Source organism: Tachyglossus aculeatus, chromosome 4, assembly GCF_015852505.1.
Source record: "Tachyglossus aculeatus isolate mTacAcu1 chromosome 4, mTacAcu1.pri, whole genome shotgun sequence".
Taxonomy (NCBI): Eukaryota; Metazoa; Chordata; class Mammalia; order Monotremata; family Tachyglossidae; genus Tachyglossus; species Tachyglossus aculeatus.
Window position 1 is genome coordinate 79,015,616 of NC_052069.1, and position 17,771 is coordinate 79,033,386.

Consider the following 17,771-nt stretch of genomic DNA (forward strand, 5'->3'; position numbering starts at 1 on the left):
ATGTTTGCACTGACACCACCTTCAAGAACGTCAGTTCAAGCTACACAATAGATATAGGTATTAATTACCCAGGCTAATTAATAATAATAATAATAATAATAATGGTATTTGTTAAGCACCTACTATGTGCCAAGCACTGTTCTAAGCGCTGCGATAGAGACAATTAAGTAAGGCTAATACTATGATTAAACAACTTCAATCAATTTCATTTTTCCTTAACAGCTGACTGAAAAGCATGAATATTTAATGACTAGTGAATTAAACCAATATGATTTACAACTGAGAGGAATGTGTTCTGCATTAATGCAGAGAAGGTTCTCACAAAGTCCAAACCTGGATCTGTGTAAAAATGTCTGAAGGAAAGGTCTTACTGACTAATTAGCGTAACAATCCATCTTGTACCACTGGAGAAGGACATGGAGAGACAAGCCTTTTTCTCCTTCTCACCAATCTATCAGTGGTGATTGCAGAGTGTTTCCTCTGTGCAGACCACTGTAGTAAGCACTTGGAAGAGCATAACATAACTCCTCATGGCTTGAGGACTGGGAACAATAGAGAAATTAAGTTTAATGACAAATTCCCAAAAAAGGGGAGGAAAAGCATGTCAGAAGGGAGTTAGAAGGTACTGGGTTCTAAACCATTCTATGCCACTTATCTCCTATGTGACTTTGGGCAAATCACTTCATTTCTCTGGCCTCAGTTACCTCATCTGTAAAATGGTGGTTAAGACTTTGAGCCTATGTGGGACAGAGATTGTGTCCAGCCCAATTTGGTAGTATCCACCCCAGCACTTAACACAGTGTCTGGCAAGTAGTAAGTGCTTTAACAAATACCATGATTGTTATTATTCTTACTATTATTATTATCAAAAGCATGTGCCACACACATGTTAATACAGACAAGGCCACTTAGCCTACGGTAGCTATTTCCGTAAAACTGTGGATCTGTGTGTGCCAGTAAAATTGCAAAATTATCCTGTTGCCCAACTCCTGCTTCTCCAAAGGGGAAAATGCAGACTATCAGTCACACTCTGCTATAGGCTTTTCCTATGCCTCAAGCTGTCCACCCTCACCCTCCTCCTTTATCAGAGAGTCATCTAACTGAGTGCTGCTGAATTGGAGTTTTGTTACTTTTTCTTCCTTGTGGGAAGCTGGGTTTTTGTTTGAGGCCTTTTGTACTTTAATCAGCACCCTGAACATGTCAGTTGTTAAAATGTTCCCTTCCTTCTAGCGATTCTCTTGAGTCGAAGAGATTTTCCCTAGGATCTCCCTGCTGTTCTTGTTTTCCTGTTTGAAACTCAGGTTTCAAAGATATAAGCTACAGAAAGCTCCCAGCATTTCCTGAAAAATGAAGAGTAGACCAATGGAGATGGCTTCTTGCAGTGCACACTCACATACATACACAAACACACACACACCATTTTTCAGTTAAAATAACAAATAAAATGGAAAGATGTAAGATATGTAAGAATAGTCTTACTAATAGTATTTATTGATAATGGTATTTATTAAGTGCTTACTATGTGCCACGCACTGTTCTCAGAACTGGAGTATTATACAAGGTAATCATGTTGGACACACTCCCTGTCCCATATGAGGCTCACAGTCTTAATCTCTATTTTATAGATGAGGGAACTGAAGCCCAGAGAAGTGAAGTGACTTCCCCAAGGTCACACAGCAGACAAGTGTCAGAGATGGGATTAGAACCCATGACCCTCTTACTCCCAGACCAGTGCTCTAGTGACACCATGCTGCTTCTAGTCCTTGTGTTTGATACTGTCAAACAGTAAGTTTGGAAAATACAAAATGATGAGGAAATCCAGAGCCAAGTGCACATCGTCTTCGGTGGCAAAATACCAGGGAACTGGGAGAAATAGTCCCAATCCTCAATGCCCACTTTTGCACACCAATAGAGCTGCCCCTAATGATTATATTTGTAGCCATTTAGAAGTGCAGCCGAATAGAATGATTTGGTATCTAAAGAGAGAAGGGGAGGCATTGATGTGATGAGCCTGAATCATTTAATATTCCTAGAGCATTTCCCTTCAAACTTGGGTTCACTTTTTGTCCCAAGAACCACCATTAAATCAGAATCTAAATAGTTTATAAAGCATGAACCTGCTCCAGGATTCAGTTCTGAACACTTGAGTCACCTCAGCTAGCTTCTCATAAATCAAACAACTGAAAACAGCATATCACCATGTTCCCACTAATATTCCAATCGCCCACTTCTCTCCCTCCTCAGCTCCACATATCTGCTGCCCCATCTCACCTCACCCTTTCACCAGCTGGGGCACACGTTGGATCTTATAACTAGTTACTGTATCATTTCAAACCTTGTCATCTTGGAAATCCCACTTTCTGACCCCAAGCTTCTAACTCCATTCGTTCATTCAATCACATTTATTAAACACTTACTATGTGCAGAGCACTGTATTAAGCACTTGGGAAAGTACAGTACCACAACAAACTGTGACATTCCCTGCCCACAACGAGGAGCTGACAGTCTACAGGTGGGGAAACAGACATCAATACAAATGAATAAAATTACAGACATATATGTAAGTGCTGTGGAGCTGGAGAAGGGCATGAAAAGAGCAGAGGGAGCAAATCAGGGCAACCCACATCCCTCTTCCTCACAAAACTGTTCTCTCTACCACAGAGGCCTCTAATAATAATTATTGTATTTGTTAAGTGCTTACTATGTGCCAGGCACTGTACCAAGTGCTGGGGTGGATACAAGAAAGTTGGGTTGGACAGTCACTATCCCATATGGGGCTCACAGTCTTAATCCCCATTTAACAGATGAGGGAACTGAGGCCAAGAGAAGTGAAGCGACTTGCCCAAGATCACACAGCAAACCAACTCCCGCCTCTTGTCCCCTCATGCCCCACTTGGACTCCTTACCTAACCTCCCATTTCTTGATGAATGAATCCATGCTGTCTATACTGCTCTCTCCACCAATATTAATTCTGGTGACTCCTGTCCCTTCATCAATATCACAGCAATAACCCCAAGCCCTTGATTACTTTCACAGCACACTTCCTGTGCTCTTGTGTTTCTACCATCTTAGAGCAGTGCTCAGCATCTAGAACAGTGCTTGGCACATAGTAAGTGCTTAACAAATACCATCATCATTATTATTATTATTACCATGGAGCACTGTTGGCAGAAATTCAGGCACTGGCCGGACTTCAGCGCCTTCAGATTCATTATTACTTGTTATAACCCCGCCCTCTCTTCCACTCAACAACATTATTTCTCTCTCATTGACTCCCATGTATTCACTGCCCCACCTACTATTCCACACTCACTCCTGAAGCCCCAGAGAGCCTGACTTCTGCTCTTCTGTTCCTAATAATCTTGCTATTTTATTGACGAAATCAAAATTGTGAGCATTTCACCTTTCCAAGTATATCCTATCCCACAACTCATCCTTCTCAGCTATTTCTTTCAACTATCCCCTCTCCCTGTTCAACCAACCCCATTCTTTCTCACTCAATAAGAGCAACTACATCTATTCTTCTTCCCTCCCTTGACCATTATTAGCAGCCATTACCCTGTGATAGCTCTTTCGCCTCTGTCTTCAAACATGTTCATGTCTCTCCTATCGTAAGAATGGAATTATTTTAATTCTACTGCTCCCTCCAGCTATCACCCAATATCCTTCCTTGCAGTCCTCAAAAGTTGGAATATATACCCACTGTCTCCACTCTCTCCCTCTGCCAACTCCCTTCTTGACCCTTTAGTATTCAGTTTCCTCATGGAGACAGCCCTCTCCAGGATCACCAATTACCTTGTTGTTGTCATTGTTGTTGTCTTATGCTGTTGAGTCATTTCCAACCCAAAGCGACCCCATGAACATATCTCTCCCAGAATGCCCCACCTCCATCTGCAATTGTTCTAGTAATGTATCGATAGAGTTTTCTTGGTAACAATATGGAAGCAGTTTACCAATGCCTCCTTCCACACAGTAAACCTGAGTCTCCACCCTCGACTTTCTCCCATGCCACTGCTGCCCAGCACACGTGAGTTTTGACTGGTAGCTGATTGCCTTCCATTCATTCATTCAATCAGATTATTGAGTGCTTACTATGTGTAGAGCACTGTACTAAGAGCTTGGAAACTACAATTTGGCAACAGATAGAGACTATCCCTACCCAACAATAGACACACAGTCTAGAAGGGGGAGAACGAAAATGTAACAAAACAAGTAGACAGGCATCAATAGCATCAAAATAGATAAATCGAATTATAGATATATATACATCACTAATAAAATAGAGTAATAAATATGTACAAATATTTGCTGTGGGGAGGGGAAGGGGGTAGAGCAAAGGGAGGGAGTAGGGGGGATGGGGAGGGGAGGAAGAGCAGAAGAAAGGGGAGGTTCAGTCTGGGAACACCTCCTGGAGGAGGTGAGCTCTCAGTAGGGCTTTGAATGGGGGAAGAGAGCTACTTTGGTTTTGGTGGATTTGAGGAGGGAGGGCATTCCAAGCCAGAGGTAGGACGTGGGCCAGGGGTCGACAGCTGAACAGGCAAGAACAAGGCACAGTGCGGTGGTTAGCAGCAGAGGAGCAGAGTGTGTGTGCTGGGCTGTAGAAGGAGAGAAGGGAGGTGAGGTAAGAGGGGGCAAGGTGATGGAGAGCTTTGAAGCTAATAGGAGTTCTTGCTTCATGCAAAACAAAGGTTGTTAGACAACCACTGGAGATTTTTTAGGAGGGTGGGGTGACATGCTCAGAGCGTTTCTGTAGAAACATAATCCTGGCAGCAGAGTGAAGTATAGATTGAAGCAGGGGGAGACAGGAGGTTAGCCACTGCCCAAGCTAGGAATGGAATGGTTATGCCTCTGCTTGACTCTCCCTCCTATAGTCAAAACTGGTAGAGAACTGGAAACTAGCAGTGTGGTGTAGCAGGTAGAGCACAAGCCTGGGAGTCAGAAGGTCATGGGTTCTAATCCAGGCTCTGCCGCTTGTCTGCTGTGTGCCTTGGGCAAGTCACTTCACTTCTCTGTGCATCAGTTACCTCACCTGTAAAATGGGGATTGTGACTGTGAGCCCCACAGGTGACAGGGACTGTGCCCACCCCAACTTGCTTGTATCTACTCCAGCACTTGGTACAGTGCCTGGGACATAGTAAGCACTTAACAATTGCAATGATTCAATTTGTACTTCCCAAGCTCTTAGTACAGCGCTCTGCACACAGTAAGCACTCAATAAATACGATTAAATGAATGAATGAATGACCAGTTACCTACCTGTTGCAAAATCTAACAGATACTACTCTGTCCTAATTATCCTCAACCTCTCAGCTACTTGTGACAGTGGGAACCAATCCATTCTCCTGGAGGCACTATCTAGTCTTTGTCTAAAAGACACAGTTCTCGCCTGGTTTTCCTCTTATCTCTTTGGTCATTCCTTCTCTGCCAGTTTTGAAAGCATTTCCTTGGCCTTGCCTCCCAAGGCTGTGGGATTCCCTCAGATTTCCTTCCTTACTCTTTTTTTCAATGGTATTTGTTAAGTGCTTACTCTGTGCCTGGCACTGGGGTAAATTACAAGATAATCAGGTTGGACACTGTTTGTGTTCCATATGGAGCTCCTATCATCCCCATTTTACATATGGAGTGACTGACACCCAGAGAAGTTAACTGACTTGCCCAAGGTCATACAGCAGACAAGTAGAAGAGCCAGGATTAGAACTCAGGTCTTCTGACTTCTAGGCCTGTGCTTTCCTATAGGTCACACTGCACCCACTCCCTTTTCCTTATTGATGCTCTCCCTAAAACTTACAGTGCTACTTCTCTGTGCCTCAGTTCCCTCATCTGTAAAATAGGGATTAAGTCTGTGAGTCCCACGTGGGACAGCATGATTACGTTGTATCTACCCCAGTGCTTAAAGTAGTGCTTGGCACATAGTAAGCACGTAACAAATACCATTATTATTATTACCACATCATTTTTCTAAAACATCCTTCTGCATACAGTTTCCCATGCCTCAGACACCTCCAATGGTTATCTATCTATTCCTTTCTTCATCAAGCAGAATCAGTCAATTGAACAAATCACTGGTATCCACTGAACATTTATTGTATGCAGCTCTGTACTAGTCACTTGGGAGAGTACAACAGAATTGGTAGCTTATGGTGTACTAGGTGAGAAAAATAATCATCATCATCATCATCAATCGTATTTATTGAGTGCTTACTGTGTGCAGAGCACTGTACTAAGGGCTTGGGAAGTACAAATTGGCAACATATAGAGACAGTCCCTACCCAACAGTGGGCTCACAGTCTAAAAGGGGGAGACAGAGAACAAAACCAAACATACTAACAAAATAAAATGAATAGAATAGATATGTACAAATCAAATAAATAAATAAATAGAGTAATAAATATGTACAAACATATATACATATATACAGGTGCTGTGGGGAAGGGAAGGAGGTAAGATGGGGGGGATGGAGAGGGGGACGAGGGGGGAGAGGAAGGAAGGGGCTCAGTCTGGGAAGGCCTCCTGGAGGAGGTGAGCTCTCAGCAGGGCCTTGAAGGGAGGAAGAGAGCTAGCTTGGCGGATGGGCAGAAGGAGGGCATTCCAGGCCCGGGGGATGACGTGGGCCGGGGGTCGATGGCGGGACAGGAGAGAACGAGGTACGGTGAGGAGATTAGCGGCAGAGGAGCGGAGGGTGCGGGCTGGGCTGTAGAAGGAGAGAAGGGAGGTGAGGTAGGAGGGGGCGAGGTGATGGACAGCCTTGAAGCCGAGGGTGAGAAGTTTCTGCCTGATGTGCAGATTGATTGGTAGCCACTGGAGATTTTTGAGGAGGGGAGTAATATGCCCAGAGTGTTTCTGGACAAAGATAATCCGGGCAGCAGCATGAAGTATGGATTGAAGTGGAGAGAGACACGAGGATGGGAGATCAGAGAGAAGGCTGATGCAGTAGTCCAGATGGAATAGGATGAGAGCTTGAATGAGCAGGGTAGCGGTTGGCATGGAGAGGAAAGGGCAGATCTTGGCAATGATGCGGAGCTGAGACCGGCAGGTTTTGGTGACGGCTTGGATGTGAGGGGTGAATGAGAGAGCGGAGTCGAGGATGACACCAAGGTGGCGGGCTTGTGAGACGGGAAGGATGGTAGTGCCGTCAACAGAGATGGGAAAGTCAGGGAGAGGGCAAGGTTTGGGAGGGAAGACAAGGAGTTCAGTCTTCAACATGTTGAGCTTTAGGTGGCAGGCAGACATCCAAATGGAGATGTCCTGAAGGCAGGAGGAGATGCGAGCCTGGAGAGAGGGGGAGAGAGCAGGGGCAGAGATGTAGATCTGGGTGTCATCAGCGTAGAGATGATAGTTGAAGCCGTGGGAGCAAATGAGGTCACCAAGGGAGTGCGTGTAGATCGAGAACAGAAGGGGACCAAGCACTGAACCTTGGGGAACCCCCACAGTAAGAGGATGGGAGGGGGAGGAGGAGTCTGCAAAAGAGACTGAGAAAGAAAAAAATAATGAAATAAATTCAAGGTAAGGGAAGCAACAGACTATAAGGAAATGCTCATAAGTGTCATGGAAGTAGGGAAGGGGTGAATATCAAAGTGCTTGGCGAATTTCAGTACAAGGGCATAGATAACGCAGAAGGGAAGGAGATGAAAGGTTAATCAGGAAAACCTTCTGGGAGGATCTTTGATTTTAGTAGGACTTTGAAGATAGGGAGCGTGGTGTCTGCTGGATATGGATGGGGAGGAAGTTCCAAGCAGGAGAGAGGGTGTAAGTCCGGGTTGGCAGTGAGAGGTAAGATGGAAGCATAGTAAGTAGGTCGATGTTAGAGGAGCAAAGTATGTGTTGGCTTCTAACCACTGGTTTTCAGGCATGCCACTTCTCTTTTCCTACTCTCTACTCCCACCACACCTCAGCTCACTTTCTTGGTTCCTCTCAAGCTATTCTATTCATTGGAACTTATTCTCATCTCTCAACAGTCTGCTGACCTGAACACCCTCCCACTTCAAATCCAACAGACCACAGCTTTTTCCATCTTTAAAGCCCTTCTGAAATTACATTTCCTCTGAAACACCATCCTGAATAGCCTCTTAATCTTACTCAGTTTATACCACCCTCTACTACCGCTTCAGCTCTTCTGCACCTCCTAAGCACCAGTGTACCCACAACTGCCCATAATACTTATGTATGTATCTTTTTATCCCATATTACATAAGCACTAACTCATGGACATATCGTGTTTTATTTCCTTTTCTGTTCAGCAAATTATTTTAGCATCTGTCCGTTCCCCTCCCCACTGCCCTGCATTGCAAACTCCTTGAGGTCAAAGATCATGTCTAGTCATTTTATTTCACTCTTCCTAGGGCTTAGTTCAGTCAATTAATCTTATCGATTGATTTATTATCACAATTCTCCTTTTCAATGTGACCCTGTGCTTATGTCCCATCATTGGAAGGTATAAGGTATTTAGCTGTTGCAGTGCAGAAACTTAACAGCTCCCTGGTGATCTGAAAGAGTTATTGGTCTTTCCTCTGCTCCTGATTTACTCCTGAAGAGGAACTTGGACATGGGAGGAATTGGGCTCACAAACTGAAATACTCCCGGGGCCAGAGTTTTCTCCCTAGTAATACAGGGACCGTTAATTTCATTGCAAAAATGTAAGCTCATTGTGTGCAACAATGCACTAAGTGACTCCCTAATGGTCCCAGAGAGTTACTACTTTGTCCATTGTGCCTGACATACTCCCAGGGAGTTGAATTTAGACTCTGAGAAAACTGGGATCAGTACTATTCAAATGGATCATGGCTAATGCCTCCTTACCCCAAGACCAGAGTATTTTAAAGTTTATTGCTCATATACCTTGTTGGGAGGAAAACAATACTACCTACCATAAATACATCTTTAAAACACTCAATCCCCTTGCCCACTCCTGCCTCACCTTGCTTCTCTCTTACTACAACTCAGTCCACATACTTCGCTCCTCTAGTGCCAAACTTCTCACTGTACCTCAATCTCGTCTACCTCACTGCCAACCTCTCGCCCACATCCTGCCTCTGGTATAGAATGTCCTCCCTCTTCATATCCAACAGACAATTACTCTCCCCTCCTTCAAAGCCTAACTGAAGGTACATCTCCTCCAAGAGGCCTTCCCTGACTAAGCCCTTGTTCCTCTTCTCCCACTCCTTTCTGTGTTGTCTTGACTTGCTCCCATTAGTCATCTCCCCCCTCAGCCCGAGAACTTATGAACATATCTGTAATTTTATGTATTTATATTAATGTCTGCCTCCCCTTCTTGAGTGTAAGACTGTTGTAGGCAGTGAATGTGTCTGTTATATTGTACTCTCCCAAGGGCTTAGTACAGTGCCCTACACACAGTAAGTGCTTATCAACTTCACTTATGAGCCAGGCAAGACAAGATCATCAACAATGAGGACCTGGTCATGCTCAGCTCCCCAGCACTGAGGCAGTGATTATAGCAACAGACTGCCACTGAGCAAGCAGTATACGTGAGGAGAGTGGTTAAGAGCAGGTTACCCAAACAGCTGTCCTATGGTGAGTAGCCTCACCATGATCTGCCTCGTCCTCACCATCTTTGCCAACATCTTCCCCGCAGACCGGGGTGGGCTGAACGAGCACACATACCTGGCCATCAAGCTGGATGGCTTCCAGCGCCTCCTGGTCAGGGACATCCTCCGCTGCTTCGAGAACAAAGGCTTCAAGCTGGTCGGCCCCAAGCTGGTGCAGGCCTCCGAGGACCTGCTGAAGGAACACTACGCCACCCCTTCTACCACCGCCTCATCAGGTACATGAGCTCAGGGCCCCTCGTTGCCATGGTGAGGCAGGGGCCAGACGTGGTATGCTTGTGCCGGGCACCAATCAGGGCCACTGACCCTGCCGAATCCTTGCCTGGCACCATCCGAGGGGACTACTCGATTGAAGTGGGCAAGAACCTGATCCACGGCAGTGACTCCATGGAGAGCGCCCACCGGGAGATAGAGAAGCAGTGTGGCTCAGTGGAAAGAGCACGGGCTTTGGAGTCAGAGGTCGTGGGTTCAAATCTCTGCTCCGCTGATTGTCAGCTGTGTGACTTTGGGCAAGTCACTTAACTTCTCTGTGCCTCAGTTCCCTCATCCATAAATTGGGGATTAAGACTGTGAGCCCCATGTAGGACAACCTGATCACCTTGTATCTCCCCAGAGCTTAGAACAGTGCTTTGCACATAGTAAGTGCTTAACAAATACCATCATTATTATTATTATTATGGGCCTGTGGTTCTGGGCGGAGGAGCTGCTGTGCTGGGAGGACAGTTCAGAGCACTGGCTGTACGAGTAGCCCATGCTGTGCCGGGCCAAGCCCCCCTCTGGTCCTGGCCTGTGGAGGGGACGGCCTGCCCTCCCGCCCAGCAATGCTGTTTTCCCCCCTAGGATCGGGCTGGAGCTAGAGCCCAGGCTGGCGGAGGAAGGGTCACGGGGGTCTGGTCTGGTCTGGTCTCCACCGTCCCCCCGTCTGGCTACTTAGTCTGCTGGAGGGGTGAGCCGGGAGTGGGCAGGAGCTCAATGAAGGTGAAGGAGTCACAATGGAGCGGGTGCAGCGAAAGCTGATAACACGAGATGGAGTCATGGGTGCCTTGGAAACTGATAACACGAAAGGGAATCAAGGGTACAGCGAAAGCCGATAACACGAGAGGGAGTCGTGGGTCCAGCAGAAGCGAATAACACGAGAGGGAGTCATGGGTACAGCAGAAGCTGATAAACAAGATGGAGTCGGCACATCTCGGATGACCATGCGACTACTGAGTCACCACAAAGATAACCAATCAGGTTTCTGCCCCGCCTTTCTGTGGCAACTGAAAACTGATCGGGAATGACCAGCAAAAAGAAGAACTATAAAAACCCCTGCGCGGGGACTCTCTGGGCTTCTTTCTCCCATAAGGAGTGGAGCCAGCCAGGAGCATGATCCCATTCGGCTAACACTTATATTAGAGACTTAAGCTGGGAATAAAATCTCCCTGACCACCCTCCTCATGAATCGCAATTCTTTGTGTCGCTAGTCGGCCCTGCGCATCGGTTGGGTGAGCGGGAAGACCCTCACGCCTCATGCCGACAACAAAGGGCCCGGGGAAGGGGGCCTCCCCACACCGCAGACAACCACATTGATGGCTACAGCAGGGAGGACTGATGGGTGGGCTGGTGGTTCAGGCACGGCTGGGGATTTTAAGGCTAGGGTCCCGGGCTGGCAGAGTTGGGGGGCTTTCCACTGAGGAGATGGGGTGGGGGGGCTTCTGTGCAGGGCATGGCCTGGGCACTAGACGCCTATGCCTGGGGCCAGGGCTCTGAGCCCCCGGCCCCTTGCCCAGGATGCCCGGCCCTCTGCTCCAGCACCGTGGGGTGTTGGGACTGCTAAAGCCCCCCAACGTCATGGGGAAGGGGGAAGGGTCCTTCGCCCTGTGATGGCCCTGGGGGTGAGCGGGGAGGGGCTATTTATTTTGTTAATGATGTGCATCTAGCTTTATTTTCATTTATTCTGGTGACTTGACACCTGTCCACATGTTTTGTTTTATTGTCTGTCTCCCCCTTCTAACTGTGAGCCCCCTGTTGGGTAGGGGCCTGTATATATGTATATATGTTTGTACATATTTATTACTCTATTTATTTATTTATTTTACTTGTACATATTTATTCTATTTATTTTATTTTGTTAATATGTTTTGTTTTGCTGTCTGTCTCCCCCTTCTAGACTGTGAGCCCGCTGTTGGGTAGGGACCATCTCTATATGTTGCCAACTTGTACTTCCCAAGCGCTTAGTACAGTGCTCTGCACACAGTAAGCGCTCAATAAATACAATTGAATGAATGAATGAATGAAAGGGACCATCTCTACCTGTTGCCGACTTGTCATTCCCAAGCGCTTAGTACAGTGCTCGGCACACAGTAAGTGTTCAATAAATACGATTGAATGAATGAATGAATTAATTAATGAAAGGGAACACACATAAGGAGGTAGAGTAGAATGCATGTTATGAAGATACAGAGAAACATAGTTTCAAATAATGTGTCATAGCAACAGACCATTGGGAGACAACTGGCAGCCAACAATTGGCAGCAAGTTAGTCCAACCCCAAATCAGGTGAGGGATTTTTCTCCCTGGAAAAAGACTGGTGAATAAGAAGTAGCTATGAAAATAGTCACAGGAACTGCAAGTGGCAAATGCATTGCTGAGACAAAATATCATCTTTCCAAGCATCCAAGATGGAAGAGTACTTATCATAGCTTTTTTTCAGAAACACACATACTTATGCACGCACACACATGCACACAAAGACTGCTAAGATCAGTAGCACCAAAGAAGTAAGGAGAGTCTGATTCCCTAACTCTAGTCCAGATGTCCAGAGAGAAAATTAAAGGATCTTATAAATATGGGTTGCATCATTTTTGCTTTCCCTTGAGGTGACTAGTGTAGTTTTCCAGATATGGAAAAAAAAATGATTCTGCCCTTCTTCGATTAACTATTTAGCCTAAGTGTGGACCACTAACTGTACCAATATGCTATATCATTTCAAATAGCACTGACAACATTTATTCATACTTATTCTTACTTATCCATATTAATGTTTGTCTCCCCCTCTAGACTAAGCTCTTTATGAGCACAGAATGTGTCTGCTAATTATGTTGTATTGTACTCTCCTAAGTGCTTAGTACAGTGGTCTGCATATAGTAAACATTCAATAAATATGATTGATTGATAATATCCTCTACCCAGCAGTAATTCAAAGCACCTTTTTACCTATCTTTGTATGAAGTTTGCTTTAAGTTGAATGCTCCCTCCAGGCCATCTTCCTTCCCTGCATGTGGTTTTTCCACACGTCCATTTGTTTCCGTTTTGCCTAATACAGTAAGTTGCAATGTTACTTTCCTAGATTTGCCAGGCCTCTTTAAGAAAACATCAATTCCACTTTAAATAGTTGCTCTTTGAAAACATCCCTTCAGCTCTGCATTCCAGACTTTCACTTGGGGTTACTAGGAGAGATGGAATGTGGAACATCTCACTTCCCCATCTTCTGGATTTTCCTGATTTTAAACTAAATCTTGAAATGAACCATTTCAGCCTCTTTATTTTTCCAAGCCAGGTGATAATTAACTGGTAACATAAAATCTACAAAAAGCCTCTCTGCCCTTGGGCAATTCATTTTACATTTTATAAAAATAGCCTCCGTGCCCTGCACTGGGGCAGCTTTGGTTCCAATACCAATATTTTCTCTGAAATCAAAATCTGGCATCTCTCATCAAATCTCAAATGGCATAACAAACAAACAAGATAAAAACCGATATTTTGCTAAAAGGCACTACTTAGAGGGAAATATGACTGCCTTCTTGCTGAGAGGACACAAGTAGCCACTAAAGCCTCAGCCTCACATTCCCAGGATCCTCCTCCACTGGCACTGTAGGTCATAAAAGAGGTGCTTGAGTTTATTTTTTTCCAATTTAGGCTTTAATTGCTCTGACTTTTCTCCTCACAGTGGTTGTAAAATTGTGAATTTTAAAGTCATCTCCACAAACAATATTTAAGGACTTCGGTTAACAAAATTTTTTAAAATTATCCACTTTTTTCACACGCTCTAATTATATCTTAGTATTCTGGAGAAAAATTTTAAAGTCCAAACATTCAGAAGACATTTTTACCAAAGTTATCTGTGACTATACCATCATCCAAAACTAAAATGGAAGATTGTGAAGATTTGAAAGAGAAATCCTACTCTTATTCTGTTCTTATTCATTACTACTCCCATTGTACCTAATTTTCTCTCAGGTTGTCAATTATTATGTATTAAAGAGAAATAAGTCATTTTATTAGGGCATTATCCATCAAACAGCTATTGATCAAGTTTCTTGAAGTTCTAGAATGCAGCACAGCTTTCTATTTTCTGTATTGATATATAAAACTGGCACCCAAAGGGTATTATGTAAAGTTAGTTTCCATAATAATAACAATAATAATAATAATAATTGTTTAGGGTTTACTATGTGTCAAGTACTATTCTAAGCACAGGGGTAGATATAAGATAATGAGGTTGGATAGAGCCTCTGTCTTATATGGGGCTTACAGTCTATCAATCAATCAATCAATATCAATCAATCGTATTTATTGAGCACTTACTGTGTGCAGAGCACTGTACTAAGCACTTGGGAAGTACAAGTTGGCAACATATAGAGACAGTCCCTACCCAACAGTGGGCTCACAGTCTAAAAGTGGGAGACAGAGAACAAAACCAAACATACTGAAAAAATAAAATAAATAGAATAGATATGTACAGGTAAAATAAATAGAGTAATAAATATGTACAAACATATATACATATATACAGGTGCTGTGGGGAAGGGAAGGAGGTAAGACGGGGGGTGGAGGGGGGAACGAGGGGGAGAGGAAGGAAGGGGCTCAGTCTGGGAAGGCCTCCTGGAGGAGATGAGCTCTCAGTAGGGCCTTGAAGGGAGGAAGAGAGCTAGCTTGGTGGATGGGCAGAGGGAGGGCATTCCAGGCCCGGGGGATGACGTGGGCCGGGGGTCGATGGCAGAACAGGCGAGAACGAGGTATGGTGAGGAGATTAGCAGTAGAGGAGCGGAGGGTGCGGGGTGGGCTGTAGAAGGAGAGAAGGGAGGTGAGTTAGGAGGGGGTGAGGTGATGGAGAGCCTTGAAGCCGAGGGTGAGGAGTTTCTGCCTGATGCGCAGATTGATTGGTAGCCACTGGAGTTTTTTGAGGAGGGGAGTAACATGCCCAGAGCGTTTCTGGACAAAGACAATCCGGGCAGCAGCATGAAGTATGGATTGAAGTGGGGAGAGACACGAGGATGGGAGATCAGAGAGAAGGCTGATGCAGTAGTCCAGACGGGATAGGATGAGAGCTTGAACGAGCAGGGTAGCGGTTTGGAAGGAGAGGAAGGGGAGGATCTGGCAATGTTGCGGAGCTGAGACCGGCAGGTTTTGGTGACGGCTTGGATGTGAGGGGTGAATGAGAAAGCAGAGTCGAGGATGACACCAAGGTTGCGGGCTTGTGAGACGGGAAGGATGGTAGTGCCGTCAACAGAGATGGGAAAGTCAGGGAGAGGGCAGGGTTTGGGAGGGAAGACAAGGAGTTCAGTCTTGGACATGTAAGTCTAGGTAAGAGGGAGTAGAATTGAATACCTATTTTACAGATGAGGAAACTGAAGCACAAAGAAGTTAAATGACTTGTCCAAGGTCACACAGAAGACAAGTTCATTCATTCATTCAATACTATTTATTGAGCGCTTACTGTGTGCAGAGCATTGTACTAAGCGCTTGAAAAGTACAAGTTGGCAACATATAGAGACGGTCCCTACCCAACAGCGGGCTCACAGTCTAGAAGGGGGAGATAGACAACAAAACAAAACTATTAACAAAATAAAATAAATAGAATAAATATGTACAAATAAAATAAAGAAATAGAGTAATAAATACAAACATATATACATATATACAGGTGCTGTGGGGAGGGGGCGGAGGGGGAGAGGAAAGAGGGTGCTCAATCTAGGAAGGCCTCCTGGAGGAGGCGAGCTCTCAGTAGGGCTTTGAAGGGAGGAAGAGGGCTAGCTTGGCAGACGTGCGGAGGGAGGGCATTTCAAGCCAGGGTGATGATGTGGGCCCGGGGTCGACAGCGGGACAGGCGAGAACGAGGCACAGTGAGGAGATTAGCAGCAGAGGAGCGGAGGGTGTGGGCTAGAAACCATGAGTTCCGGAGTGAACCATGTTTCGGTTAGGGCAAGGAGGAGGAGAGAGCTGGAAAGGAATAGGTCAAGGATGAAAGGGAGCTTACCCATCCCCCCCGCCTTACCTCCTTCCCCTCCTCACAGCACCTGTATATATGTTTGTATGTATTTATTACTCTATTTATTCATTTTATTTGTACATATTTATTCTATTTATTTTATTTTGTTAATATGTTTTGTTTTGTTGTCTGTCTCCCCCTTCTAGACTGTGAACCCGCTGTTGGGTAGGGACCGTCTCTATATGTTGCCAACTTGTACTTCCCAAGCGCTTAGTACAGTGCTCTGCACACAGTAAACCCTCAATAAATGCGATTGAATGAATGAATGAATGAATGAATGAATGGGCTGTAGAAGGAGAGAAGGGAGGTGGAGGTTGGAGGGGGAGAGGTGATGGAGAGTCTTGATGCCGAGGGTGAGGAGTTTCTGCCTGATGCTTAGGTTGATTGGTATCCACTGGAGATTTTTGAGGAGGGGAGTAACATGCCCAGAGTGTTTCTGCACAACGACGATCCGGGCAGCGACGTGAAGTATGGATTGAAGTGGGGAGAGACAGGAGGATGGGAGATCAGAGAGGAGGCTGATGCGTTAATCCAGTCGGGATAGGATGAGAGATTGAATAAACAGGGTAGCAGTTTGGATGGAGAGGAAAGGGCGGATCTTGGCAATGTTGCGGAGGTGAGACCAGCAGGTTTTGGTGACGGATTGGATGTGAGGGGTGAACGAGAGAGCGGAGTCGAGGATGACACCAAGGTTGCGGGCTTGTGAGATGGGAAGGATGGTAGTGCCGTCAACAGTGAGGTAGTGCCGTCAACAAGTGGTGGAGCTGGAATTAGAATCCAGATCCTCTGACTCCCAGGCCTGTGCTTTTTTTGCTGTTACACTGCTTCTCATACTTGTACATTTTGCATTGTTACTGCTAATGCAGTTACAGACCTTGGAATTATTCTTTCCACCATATATACACTGATTCAGAGGTTTTAGTATCTCACTTGTTGAAAATTACCTAAAGATGAGTTTTTTACATACAAGCTGCCAGTACAAATGAAATATTTGCTCCAAAAGCCTATAAAATCTTCTTAGAGACCCATATTCAGAACACTGCCCACTTTGCCTGTAGACTGATGTTTGCCTATTGATTTTTGCCCTCAGTGAAGGTGCAATGCTAACAAAGGCCCATGATCTAACATAAAGCACTTGGGATTTTTTTATGGTATTTGTTAAGCACTTACTGTGTGACAGGCACTATATTAAGTGCTGGGGTAGATACGAGCTAATCACAGTCTTAATCCCCATTTTAAAGATGAGGTAACCGAGTCACAGAGAAGTCAAGTGACTTGTCCCAGATCACACAGTTGACAAGTAGAGAAGCAGCATGGCTCAGTGGAAAGATCCCGGGCTTTGGAGTCAGAGGTCATGGGTTCAAATCTCGACTCCGCCACTTGTCAGCTGTGTGACTTTGGGCAAGTCACTTCACTTCTCTGGACCTCAGTTACCTCATCTGTAAAATGGGGATGAAGACTGTGAGCCCCCTGTGGAACAACCTGATCACCTTGTATCCTCCCCAGTGCTTAGAACAGTGCTTTGCACATAGTAAGTGCTTAATAAATGCCATTAAAAAAAAGTGATGGAGCCCGGACTAGAACCCAGGTCTTCCTGACTCCCAGGCCAGTACTCTATCCACTCGCTCATGCTGTTTCTGAGGAAAACTTTTGATAAATGTTCAATTTCCATCATTCACGCTACCATACAATCAATCAATCAATCAATCGTATTTATTGAGCGCTTACTGTGTGCAGAGCACTGTACTAAGCGCTTGGGAAGTACAAGGTGGCAACATATAGAGACAGTCCCTACCCAACAGTGGGCTCACAGTCTAGAAGGGGGAGACAGAGAACAAAACCAAACATACTAACAAAATAAAATAAATAGAATAGATAGGTACAAGTAAAATAAATAAATAAATAGAGTAATAAATATGTACAAACATATATACATATATACAGGTGCTGTGGGGAA

The 17,771-nt window shown here is 45.1% G+C and overlaps 1 pseudogene; it reads left to right on the forward strand.

Annotated features, from left to right (window-relative positions):
- Positions 1–9,544: 9,544 nt before the first annotated feature.
- On the forward strand, positions 9,545–10,309 carry LOC119927273 (annotated as a pseudogene).
- The last annotated feature ends 7,462 nt before the right edge of the window (positions 10,310–17,771 follow it).